The sequence below is a fragment of the Macrotis lagotis genome, chromosome 1 (assembly GCF_037893015.1).
Source record: "Macrotis lagotis isolate mMagLag1 chromosome 1, bilby.v1.9.chrom.fasta, whole genome shotgun sequence".
Lineage (NCBI taxonomy): Eukaryota > Metazoa > Chordata > Mammalia > Peramelemorphia > Peramelidae > Macrotis > Macrotis lagotis.
Genome location: NC_133658.1, coordinates 348,061,417 through 348,074,486, shown reverse-complemented (window position 1 = coordinate 348,074,486; position 13,070 = coordinate 348,061,417). Strand labels below are relative to the sequence as shown.

General features: G+C 39.2%; 1 protein-coding gene across 4 annotated transcripts in view; it reads right to left on the bottom strand.

Annotated features, from left to right (window-relative positions):
- Positions 1-13,070, bottom strand: part of ARHGAP40 (Rho GTPase activating protein 40) — a 152,172-nt gene that overhangs the window by 112,453 nt on the left and 26,649 nt on the right. Inside the window, exon 1 of one of the 4 annotated variants that reach the window (XM_074211956.1) lies at positions 8,878-9,081. The exons of 1 other annotated variant lie outside the window; for it this stretch is intronic. The gene's annotated coding sequence lies outside the window, so the exon portion shown is untranslated. Of the gene's footprint in view, positions 1-330; positions 8,130-8,156; positions 8,450-8,877; positions 9,082-13,070 lie in introns of those variants that run through there. 2 more of the 4 variants (XM_074211958.1, XM_074211957.1) reach the window with 2 other exon arrangements.

The following is a 13,070-nucleotide window of genomic DNA, read 5'->3' as shown; positions in this document are numbered from 1 at the left end:
TTGACCATTACCTCCCCTCAAACCTTATGCCCTTGTCCACCCTTGCTTCCAGCTCAGCCCCACAGTCATCAATCAGGGAAGCAAACCTTGTAGAAACAGGCCTGGCAACTGTTTCTACAGGAGTTAGAACCTCTGCCACAGAAATAGTAACTATTGAAGATCTGGAAAAGAAAGTTCTTGACAACAAAATCCTTGGTATTTCCCAATAGTTCAGCATCAGAAACAAAAATGTTTTTTTTAATCTGACTTGCAGTTAAACCCTCCTACATGACTTACTTGTCTCCCCCGTTATAATATGAGCCCAGATTTAGCAAAAGAGTATCAACTTACCCTCAAGAATGCAGAAATTAAATTGACCAGACATTAAGGGGAAGAAATTCCCTTCTTCACAAGGAGGTTCTTTAGGAGGCAAGAAATTAGTTACCCTGGGAGGGGGCAGGGGAAGGAAAGAGAAGGATCTAAGCCCTCATAAAGTTAACACTTTCCTGAGCTCTTTTATCCAAAAGTAAGTGATCTGGAGTCTTCCATACAAAAGATAAGGGACAGAAATAACTCATTGTTATAAAGGATATCCCAGGACACAGGATCTACTGTAAGTTAACATTAGAATATCTCCAGCCTTGACCCCTTTTTGAGCAGTGAGCAAAGCTGGGGAGGAGCCAAAAAATTTCTGAATACAAAACACTTTTAAAATCAGGAAAGTTGGCCAGAGGCCATCCAGATGTTGCACATTGTTTCAGCCTAGTTATGGAATACAGTTCTCAGTGGCCAGTTTTTTGCAAGCTATCCAAATGATCTAATGCAACCAGAGACTATGCAGTACAGTGGTGGTGGGGTGGGGGTGGGGGGAAGCTCATCTTGGATACAGAGAATCAGCATTGAAAACTTGCCTTTGGGATTTACTACCTGTATTATTATTATGTGCAAGTCATTTAATCTCCTCAGGCCTCAGTTTTCTCATTTGCTCTCCAATGTTTTTTAGATTACATTCATATCAGATGCCCTAGCCTTGGCTCAGCTACATACTACTTATGTCACTTTGGGCAAATCATATCTCCTCTCTGGGCCTCAGAATTTCCTCATCTGAAAAAAGAGGAAGATTAAATTATGGATTCAAACGACACATGATAAAAACAGCTATCTACCTCCAGAGAAAGAACCAGTGAATTCTGAATGCAGATTGAAGCAAGCTTTTTCACTTTATTTTCTTGATTTTTTTTTTGGTTTTGTTATTATTTTACTGTAACCTAGCTAAAATGGAAATACATTTTGTATGACTTCACGGCTATAATTAATATCCAATCACTTGCCTTCTTGATGGGTAGGGTAGGTGTTGTAAGGAGGAAGAGAATTTGTAACAAAATTTTTTAAATGAATGTGAAAATAAATTTTTTAAAAAATTAGATTGTGGGGGCAGCTAGGTGGCGCAGTAGATAGAGCACCGGCCCTGGAGTCAGGAGTCCCTGAGTTCAAATCCAGCCTCAGACAGGTAATAATTACCTAGCTGTGTGGCCTTGGGCAAGCCACTTGACCCCATTGCCTTCCAAAAAAAAACCTAAAAAAAATTAGATTGTGAATCTTTGAGAAAAGGAATTCTAATACCTCTTTTTGTAACCTGGCATATGCTAGATGCTTAATATTGATTGAGGGACAGCTAGGAGGCATGGTGGATAGAGCAGACACCCTGAGTAAGTCACTTAACCCTAACTTGCCTCCCCCCCAAATAACAGAACCTGGTAAAAGCACTGGAGAGGACCATTGCAGAATAAGACTGGGATGTGCCTTGGCAGAGAGGACAGCAGACCCAGTAGAGCAGGGTTGGGGAACCTTTTTTCTGCCAAAGGCCATTTGGATATTTATAACACCATTCTCCTGTTATATTTGGTCAAATATTTAAATAATTCACCCCTAAAAAACTCCTAGATTTATTGAATTTCAAATCCTGCCTGACTAATGTTGCTAACCCCTGCAGTAGAGAGTAGAATAGGGTGAGAGTTTAGGGTGAAAAGATATGTAGTGTCTCTGCTTTCTTTGCCTACCACAAAAAAGCAACTGTGCTTTGGAATGGAACCATCCCAGACTTAGAACTCACTTGACTACATAGCAGAGATTCCCACATGTGTAGGCCCCACAGCTGTACCTCCTATCATCTGCCATGTAGGAGGCTGGGGAGGGGGAGGATGGAGGGCAGCTGGTTTCCTGTATGGGCAAATCCAATTTCCTTTCTCTACTTTTAAGTCTTGGGCTTTTTGTCCTCTGTATTGTCCCAACTTTACCTTAGCTGGAGAAAACAACTTGGAATATCCTTCAGGCAGCCTCCAAAGGATATCCCCTCATGCTCCTAGCTGCTCACCAGCTGCTGCTGAGCCACAGCTCAACCCCAACTACCACACTACCTGAAGACCTTGATGAGATCAACTTCCCCACAAGAAACAAGAATAGGGGAGATGAAGTCTTTATCCCCCTGTCCTGCAAAAGACACATGTTAATATGCCTACAGAAAAAAAAAAAAAAGATGCCTACAGAACCCAGAAGGCTCATTAAGGGCACAGAACTTAGCCCATTACTATCTTCTGGGAGAGCCACAAACCAAGGTTGCAACATCATGTAGTAGAAAGAATGTTGTGCTTGGAGCCCCTTCCGGCTCTAAATGGTATATAACCCTACTTCATTGCATCCAAGCCCCTCTTTTCCTCATCTCTAAAACAGAGACACTAGTCTCTTGTCTTTGCCTACTCTACCCTCACCTCCAGAGTAATTATGAAGAACAATAAGCATAAGACATTTTGTAACACTACAGCTCTATGCAGATATATGTATACTACTAGCATAGTTCTTTGCTAACTATATGACCCTAGGCAAGACACTTAACCCTGTTTGCCTCAGTTTCCTCATCTGTAAAATGAGTTCTGAAAGGAAATGACAAACTATTCTTGTATTTCTGCAAAGAAAATCCCAAAATCTGACAGAGTCAGACAGGGCTGAAAAATAACTGAACAACAAAAGTTCCTCACTAAGAGATGTGTTTGTGTGTGTGTGTGTGTGTGTGTGTGTGTGTGTGTGTGTGTGAGAGATAGACAGAGAGAGAGAGAGAGAGAGAGAGAGAGTGGGAGAGAGAGAGAAGAACTGACAATCTCGGGGGGAATCAATGTTAATATTAGCTCATTATCATGAAAGGAACTTTGAAGATTCCTGTCAAAAGACCTGAGTTATAATGCCTTTTGTACCACTTGTTAAGCAAATCACTTCCCCTCCTCTATACCTCAGTTTCTCCATTTGTAAAATGAAAGCATTCATCTCTTCCATTCTTAAAATCTTATGATCCTATAAGCTAACGTCTTTCTTAGATATTAAAAATAATAAATGTACCTCCTAAAAACTAAACAAGAAAAATAGATTTGATCTCTCAGAATTCCAACTCTCAAAGTAGTTCTTTTAAATGACAATTTCTATTTGAGATAGAAATATAATAACAATGACAACAATCTCACTAGCTGTGTGGCCCTGGGCAAGGCACAATTTCTCTAGGGCTCATTTGCACATTGAGGAGAATGGACTAACTGATCTCTAAGATCCCTTCTAGAACTATAGTATTAAAGTTTGCAAAATGTCTTCACATTAACACTGTGAGATAACAAAGAAAAATTTGGAAGAAGTAGTCTCACTTTAAAAATCCTGGGTGTCCATTTTAAGTTATGAAAAAAAAGTTCTCATAATTTAGAAATGCACTAAAATTTTTGGACCACCTTTTTATATGAAAATGCAAACTTAAAAAGGTCTGTTATGAGGCAATTATTTAAGAGGATCATAACTCTAATCAACAATCAACAAGCATTTATTAAAGCCTAATATGTGTTGGATACAAGCCAAGTGATGATAATACAAAAAAAAGACTAAAGAACAAAAAGTTCTTGATCTCAAGGAATCCACAGTCTAATTCTTGTCAAGTTGTTTCAGTTTGGGTTTTCTTGGTAAAGATACTAGAGCGGTTTACCATTTTATAGATGAGAAAATTGAGGCAAACAGATCAAGTGACTTGCCCAAGGTCACACAGCTACTAAGTATTGGATTTGAACTCAGGTGCTCTAACTCCAAATTTAGTTCTCTTTCCTCTGAACCACAATGCGATTCATCATTTAAAATGTGGCTAGGTGGCGCAGTAGATAGAGCACCAGCCCTGGAGTCAGGAGTACTGAGTTCAAATCCGACCTCAGACGCTTAATAATTACCTAGCTATGTGGACTTGGGCAAGCCACTTAACCCCATTGTCTTGCAAAAAAAAAAAAACCTAAAAAAAGAGCATTCACAATTTACATGGAACTTTAAAAATGGGTCAATTTGCCCCCACAAATAGATTTGAACAGAGGTTTTTTAGGAACATACTTTTTGCATAAAACAAGGTATGTCTCTATGGTGACTACAAAGTATGTTGTTGTTACTAGACAGCTGAACATGGTTCTCAATCAATGCGCATCTTTGGCAGATTTATATTGATATTCTGGTTGTATTTTTCTGTTAACTTCATTTTTACTGGTAAAAATTATGTTGTATGGTGATGTACTTGTGACTCAGAGATATCCAAACCTGTCATGTGAATACAAAGGCTTTATTTTTTTCCCCCCTAAGACTCTCTAAAACTAGAAAGGATGAATTTGGAATCCTTTAGTTCTGAGTAAGAGTAGACAACAGTCTTAGTAACCATGTTTGTTGTCCTCCTGGTGAATACAGATCTCAGTTTTCTTTGTTCTTTATTTCCTGGCCTCAGTCCCACATTGTGTAAGAAATTTTAGCATCTGCTACAAATCTCCACATTAGAATCTCTTTCTCAACTGACAAATCAATATTAAATTATACTTTTTTAAATTCAATTATCACAGTCCTTTTCCCCCAAGCTTGACAAGTATTATACAATAGCAGGACAACTTTCTAGGATATAATATGAGTCTCAAATGCTTTTAGCCCTAACTAATCCCTATGCACTCAGCTGAACAAGACCAGCATTTCTGACACTCACAGTTAGGTCAATGAATGAAGCACTGCAAAATCAAGTAGACAGGCCTATGCCAGTCAGATCTTGCCTCAGAATAACATTTAAATCGAGAGACTTTCATTCAGTGAGGAATCAGCCCAAAGAGTGATTGGCAGGAAGCTAAGCTACAAGATAAATAAAAAAATTCTGGATTCAAGGCAGGGGAAAGCAGAATCAGAGAAAAGTGAGGTGATCTAGATCAAGGAGATCCTGGCAGTGTGAAGTCTTACTTCTGGTGGGGCTAACTGAAAGACTTTATTCAAGAATAATAATCTAAAAATCACTGATATTTTCAAATCACTATATATGCTTTTTCTTATTTGCTTTTCACAACTCATTAAGGTATACACTATGATACTTATTATTAGCCCCATTTTACACCTGAAAAAACTTGAGCTTAAAAGAGGTTAAAGTATTAATCAAAGCAAAGAATCAAACCCTGATCCTGTTAATGCTCCCTCTATACCAAGCTTCAACAACTCTTTTTGACATTGAATGGGGATCCTTGCTGTTTTCCAATCATTTCAGTCTGACTCTTTGTGGCCTTATTTGGGGTTTTCTTAGTAAAGATTTTTTTAGGGTTTTTTTTGCAAGGCAATGGGGTTAAGTGACTTACCCAAGGCCACACAGCTAGGTAATTATTAAGCGTCTGAGGTCGGATTTGAACTCAGGTGCTCCTGACACCAGGGCCGGTGCTCTATCTACTGCGCCACCTAGCTGCCCCCCTCTTAGTAAAGATATTGCAGTGTTTTGTCATTTCTTTCTTCAATCCAATTCACAGAGGAAACTGAGGCAAACTCTATTAAATGGCTTTGCCCAGGGGATCAGTAAGTGTCTGATGCTGGATTTGAACTCAGGTCCTCCTGATTCCAAGCTAGGCATTCTTCAATACTCATATGCTCCTTTGACCTTCAAAAGAACATGTTCATCAATTCTCAATAATCAAAAGTGTAGAAAGATATTCAGAGGAGCTAAATCTGTCTCTCCCCTCCACTATTTCTTCCCTCCTCCTCTCAATTCTTGCCTTCAGATTCTTTGAGTTAGAAGGGACAGTGTTTAATAACTGTCCCACAGGTTAAAAAAAAAATCCCCCCAACTAAAAATCCTCCATGTGAACAGTTAAGGAAAGAAAAAGTCATTGAAGAGAAAAAGACAATTTTGTGAGTAATTTTTAAAAATTTTTTTAAAAGATCATAATTTTAAGATCATAGACTTGGGGCTAGAAGGAATCTTATAAGTTCCTTTCATTTTCACAATGTGATACAATCTAATAGAAGTCCTTCATTTCACAGAAGACAGAACTAAGATCTAGGGGTGATTAAAGGACTTTGCTCAAGGTCACAGGTAGTAAATCAAAGATATGAAATTTAAAAGTGAAGTCTTCAGATACTTACTAGCTGTGTGATTCTGAAGAAGTCATTTAATCCAGACTGCCTCCCTGACCAAAAAAAAACCTAAAAAAAACCCAAGAGTAAAATCAAGATCCTCTGACCCCAAATCTAGAAATTCTTTTCTCTAGTCCACATCAAAGAAGCAAATTTTAAAAACTGCTCAGCTTCAACAGAATTACTGCAGTGAATAGAAGTCTCTAAAACTAAATTTATAAGAATATCCATTTTTCAATGCATAGTCAAATTCAAATCAAACAACATTTATTTTAAAATCTACTATGAAAAACACTGAAAGGAAAAGGAGGCAATCGGTGGTTAATTATCACTTGAAAAATTGTCTAAGCTTCTAAGACAAATGCACATCAGAACAACTTTGAGGTATATATTAAAGGTAAAATTCACTGATGGTAAACCATGGAGGTAAATGTACACTGTTAAGACCTATTGGTAAGCAGCAAGGTTTTAGATAGTCTGTATATTGTTGGATTTGACTTGAGGAAATTCTGTGTTCAAATACAGCTTCGGTTGCTAGCTAGCTGTTTGATCCTGAACAAGTCATGAGGGAGGAAAATAATGAACAAACAATACAATAAAACATAGATAATGTTAATGTGTGTTTTTCTTCATCAAAATGTAGCCTTCAGGCATCCTCTGCTCTGGCTTAGTAAGGCTTTCATTTCTTTCTGAATTTGACACCACTGCCCTAGATTGCAGTTTCATGAGGTCTTTAAGGGCAAAAATGACCTCACACGGCCACCCATTCTGGTGGAGAGTCTTCCTCTGCTATTAATTAAAGCTAGTTATTCTAAAAAAGACACAAAGTCCTCCAAACAGTCATTACTTGAAGTTTTTCCAGTTTGGTGGTACCTGCCTAAGCTCCTCCTAGCATTCCAGAACGTCAACATCATTCAGTCATTTTTTTATTGGAATATTAAATTGTGCCCCTAATAACAAATAAGAATATAAAGAAATATGCAGATTTACTTAAAGTAAATGATATCTCTAACTATAATTAAAACAGAATGACAACAAAAATACGATAAAGACATGAGACCAGAAATGGACACATAGCAAATATTCTGCTATTGTTTTTTTATGTATACAAAAATGATTTTCTTTTATCAAACTAGTTTAGAGTGTGTAGTTTGTAGGCAAAATATTATTAATCAGTTTTTGCTGAGATAGCTACTATTTATAATAAATGTTATGGGAGAGACAAAGGAAGTCTAAGAGTGAGAAAAGGAATTTAAGAGAGGAGAGGGGAAAGGAAGATAGAATGAAAAAATAGAGAAAGGCAAAAAAGAATGAGAGAAGGGAAAGAAAGAATAAAAGAGAAAGTATGATAAATGAGTGGGCCAAAAAGAGACACCTCCTCTTCCAAACTCACCCAGTCCCTGGCACTCAACTACAGCATTTCTTTCCGACTCCAGTTTACCAAACATAATATAAAGTAACAATTAACACTAGCAGTGTAAATTCAGAAACACCCAGCCTGGAAAGCAATTTATCATTTACAATCTGGTTAAGGAGAAGAAAAAATATTCAAAGTGAATGAAGTCAAGCGTCTCAGTGGAAGATATAATTCGCTCCAGGTCTGCTCGGGGCTAGCCGATGGTCAGTGGGAGCGCCGACCCAGAGCCAGAAAGAGCCCCGGAAGCCGGGAGCAGGGTGCAGCCTCCACGGAGACTCACTCTCTCCGGGCTGAAAAGTGTGTCTCCAACCCGTGGGCAACCTACCCGCCTCGGCGCCACCAAAGACTTCTCTTCCCAACTCTCCTTGGCTCCCCCACAGATGTGCAAACAGTTGTCAGCAAAGAGAACCAGAGGTTTTCAACAATCGCTCTTTGAAGGTTAAAATAAGAAGTTAAACATTTGCACCTTTAAATATCCCTCGACAGGCCCGGGCCAGCTCTCACCTCGCTTGGCCTGGAGAAGTGTCCTGGCAACGGACTCCGCCTCTCTCGCCCTCTCGCCCTCTCTTTCTTAGAACAGCTAATTGAGTTTTTCCCCACTTTGCTTACCTTTTAGGTCATTAAAGTCGTCCCACCCCCCATCTCCCCTTCCCCTAGTTTAACTAAGCTCCCCTTCCCGGCAGAGCAATTCTAGACCCTCTCCCTCAATAGAGCCCCCAAATTGACTAAAGCTCTCAGGAATCCCTTTCCGATTAGTGCCTTTGCCCGCCCTTATTAGAGACCCCGATGAGCCTCTTACCATTTCCAGTGCCATTCCCTCCGAGAATCCCCAGGACCCTCACCTGCTGCCCCTTCAGTGTCTGTAAAGGTTCCTTCCTCTCATCGAGACCCCCAAGCCCCCTTTTCCCGGAACCCCTAGATCTTCGCTTTCTCCAAGAACCACTGATGCCCCCAAAGCAGACCTTCTCTTCCCCACAGAAGCCCGGGTCACGCTTCCCACAAGTCCGGGTCAGCTCGGAGAGCCCCCACACCTCCACGCGCCCTACCTGGGATGCGCTAGAGGAAGGATGGATTAAGCACAACAGGGCAAGGATTGGGGCATTTCTGGTGCCGGTTCCCCTCGTTACCCGTGAAAGGGGAGGTGAAGGCAGAGCGCAGAACCAAGCCTCCGGAGAAAAGGCAGAGAAAGCGGCGAGTTCCGAAGGAACTGGGCTCTGGGGTCTGGAATCCGTCTCCCTAGGGAAGCTGGAGCAAGGGGCGGGGGCGTGGAGCTGAAGGGCGGGGCGATCAGTGGGCAGGGAGCGGTGCTGCTTGGACCCGTGCCAAGGCGGACAGCACCAAAGGTCCGGCGGAATCATCAAATCCCTGCGCTGCTTTCTGCTCACTGACCAACCGCTGGGCTCTTTCTCAATTCAATTTTCACTGATTCAACAGATAAGTAGCTAAAGCTTATTGGGTTTGGGAATTTTCCTTAAAAAAAAAAGATACTTAAATGCTCATACCCCTTGCCCCAGAGCTGACAATATGCCCCAAGGAGGTAAAAGATAGATAGTAACGTCTTATACATCAAAATATTCATAGCAACACTTGTTACGGTAGCAGAGAACTGGAAACAAAGTCCTCCAATCATTAGGATCGACTAAAACAATGTGTTACACGAGTGTGCCATAAGAATATAAAGAATAGCGCAAAGTAAGGAAAGACATGGAACAGATGCCAAGTGATATAAACAATTAAAAAATCAATGTAAAAGATGACTACTACAACAGCATACATATTAGGGGAAGAACAACAAAACAATAGATACTGAATTATGCCTAAGGTTGGCCCCAAATTGGAAATAGAAAAATCTATTGGGCATCTAGTTGGCACATTGCACCGGGCTTGGAATCAGGAAGACTCATCTTCCTGAGTTCAAATCTGGCCTCGGATTCTTACTAGTTGTGTGACCCTGGGCAAGTCACTTCACTCTGCCTCAGTTTCTTCATCTGTGAAATGAGCAGGAGGCAGCAATGGCAAACCACTTTAGTATCTTTGTCAAGAAAACACTCAAAGGCAGTCACCAAGAGTAGGAAGTGAACAATAATAGAAAAGAATATTTCCTTTCTTTGCAGGCTGTGGATGTTAAATGTTATCCAGACTCTGTTGATAGGTTGGTTAGTTCTGATTTTTTTCTCACTGTTATTTTTTTGTTACAAGTGATGACTTTCTGATAGGGGGTGGGAGAGGAGCTTAATAGGAGACTTAAAAGATGCAAAAATATTAGTAAAGCATTTTAAAACCTTAAAATAGGGGCCGCTAGGTGGCAGTGGATAAAGCACCTGCCCTGGAGTCAGGAGTACCTGGGTTCAAATCTGATCTCAGACACTTAATAATTACCTAGCTTTGTGGCATTGGGCAAGCCACTTAGCCCCATTTGCCTTGCAAAAACCTTAAAAACAAACAAACAAACAAACAAAACCTTAAAATAGTAGAATTTATCAGAGTTCAGTCCTTCCAGGGGGTGGAGATGAGGGAGACAAAAATGATCCTTTGCTCTCTTGAAGCTAATGGCCAATTTAACATCTCAGTTTCCTCATCTGTAAAATAGGAGAGATAAAATATGGAAAGCACTTTATAAACTTAAAAAAAAGCAAGTTACCGTAAGAGAGGCAGCTTGGCAATGCAAATAAAAGATCAGTTTAGTTAGCATGGCCTGAATTCAAATCCTGACTAACACATAAGTTCTCATAAACAAAAGCTCTTTGAAACTCTGGCAAAAGGTAATAGGGAGATTTCTTAGTATAAGAGTCAGGGGCCTCAAAAGAGGGAGCATGGTATATTGAGAAGAACTGACCAGGAAATGAGCTGATTTTCTACCTCTAAGGAAAAAAGTATGACCTTAAGCAGGTCACTTAATCTCCCTTGGCCTCAATTTTCTTAACTGTACAATGAAGTATTTGGATCAGATAACCTCCAAGGCTATTTCCAGATCTTTCCATGAGCCTATGACTAGATCATAGTATGGGGAATTTATACTGGAAACTATGTAAAAGATCAATTGGATTAAAGAGGTTATTGTAATAGTTCAGATAGATGGTGATGAGAGACTATATTAGGGAGTTAATTGTGGGAATAAAAAGCAATGAATTCTAGAGATATAAGAGGAGGAAATGATAATACTAGACAATTGATTGGAGATATAGAATATGAGGGAGAGTCCAAAATAACCTCAGGCTTTCCTTCCCTACATACTTCCAAGAATCAAATAAATATAGCAATCTATCCATGGGAGATTGTTCTGTTGCTCAATACTCAGATGGAAAAAATCTTTGGTAAAGTTTTGATGGCTCCACATTAGAGTCAAAGTTTTGATGAGAACATATAGTGAGTATGCCTAGGCTCTCTCAAGAAGCTAACCCACTTATTCCTTGAATTTCCTTGTCCTGAGTCTTCAAGGTTCCACCTTTGGCCTTTGTTCTGTGGCAATATTACAATTAAGTCATTGTTACTCACAGTAAGTCATATAACAACTATACCACAAAGTTTGGACTTTAGAAGAGAGCTACCATAGAGGGAGGGACAACTGAAGTGAGAAGTTCAGCTGAGACAGCTTAGGAGAACAGCCTATCCAGAGTAAGCAAGAAATAGTCATGATTAAGAAAGTCACCAGAAAAAAAAAGATTGCTAATTTTTAAAAAATTAACTAGCCAAAAGAGTCACAAGAGATGAGACAGAAAGAACTTTGACAAAGTGATGGAGAGAAAAAAGAAGGACCCTATTTCTATCCCTTCACCAGTACCATGAGATACATGGATGCAATAGATTCCAAAGGAAAACGAGAACTGGTGTTTTTTTCTCTGTCTCATAGACTCATTGACTTCATCCCAGCCTTTCAAGGCATCATTACATTACTGTAGACTTTCTAGCACAATTTTTAAGTTCTTCCCCTACACAGTAGAGGAGAAAGAATGCTCAACCCCAGGAAGGTACTATTAGACTAGAAAGAAAATTGACTGGCATTCCAATTCTGGATTCTTGCCTTAAGTCTCCCTCAGAGTAGTACTGTATGTCAGAGCAATTGGATAAGTTCCAGAGTCAGAGCACACCAGACAGATTAATCTTGACTGAGTTTTAAATTAGTCCTTTGCCTTATCAGTTAGGTGAAATTAAACTTGTATTTTAATTGGAATTTTGTCAGCTTGAATGCTTTCAAAGGAGATGAAAAACCCTTAGAAAAATATAACCTTCCCCCTCCAAAATAGAAAAGATATGTCAAATTCTGATAGTCTCAGGAGATTCTAGTTGAGGAGAAATATGAGCCAGATTGAGTTATTTTGAGAATCTTTCAAGATCAAGCCCTGATCCTTCTGAGTCCACTTGAAACCTTTCTGTGAGTGGAAAAGATCTAAGTGCAAACTATACTTCTGTTGGATTAGCTTGAGGAAAGTTTCATTCAGTGGTGAGTGCAAAGAGCAATGGGTATAGACTTTAAAATCTTGTTATATCCATCTTGGTAATGAGAGGCTGTATTAGCCAGTTAGTTGAGGAAATGAAAATCAATGAATTCTAGAGATATAAGGGGAGGAAGTGATTTCTTTGAGATAAATGGATAAATCATCATCTATAAAGTGAAAGGACCAAATTCAGGGCTCTCTAAGGTCCCTTCCTCTTAGGAATCCTGTGATAATATGGTTTATTCAACTAATGTTCATCATATTATAGTCTGTAATGTGAGTCCTATTGTGCTGTAAGACAACGGTTAGTGTCAAACTAAAAAATGGGAATAGAATAGAGAGGAAGGGTACCCCAAATTGTACATAAATATCCCTATCTATAGACCTTATCAACTTAGAAAATCATGTATTAACATTTTCTATATTGTATTATATATTTTTTTTGAAAACTAGTTCATTCCACACTTAGGAATTTTGCAGACCAGTAGGGTCGTGGTTTGGCATCTCTGCTTATAAGAACTGAAGCCAAATGAACTAAACAGAAATAGAATAATAATTTATAACATAGTATCAATATTATAAAAATCATTTTGAGTTTTATAAACTAGTAAAGAAAGAAATGAGCAAAATGAAGAGAACAATTTGTATAAAAACAAACCCTTTAAACAAATAATTTGAAAGCTGTAAGAACTGTGATCCATTCCATGACCACTCATAATTCCAGAGACTCAGAGAAGTAGAATGTCATCCATTAAGAAAAGTGAAGAATTTGGGGAGCAGGATGATATATATGTGTGTGTGTG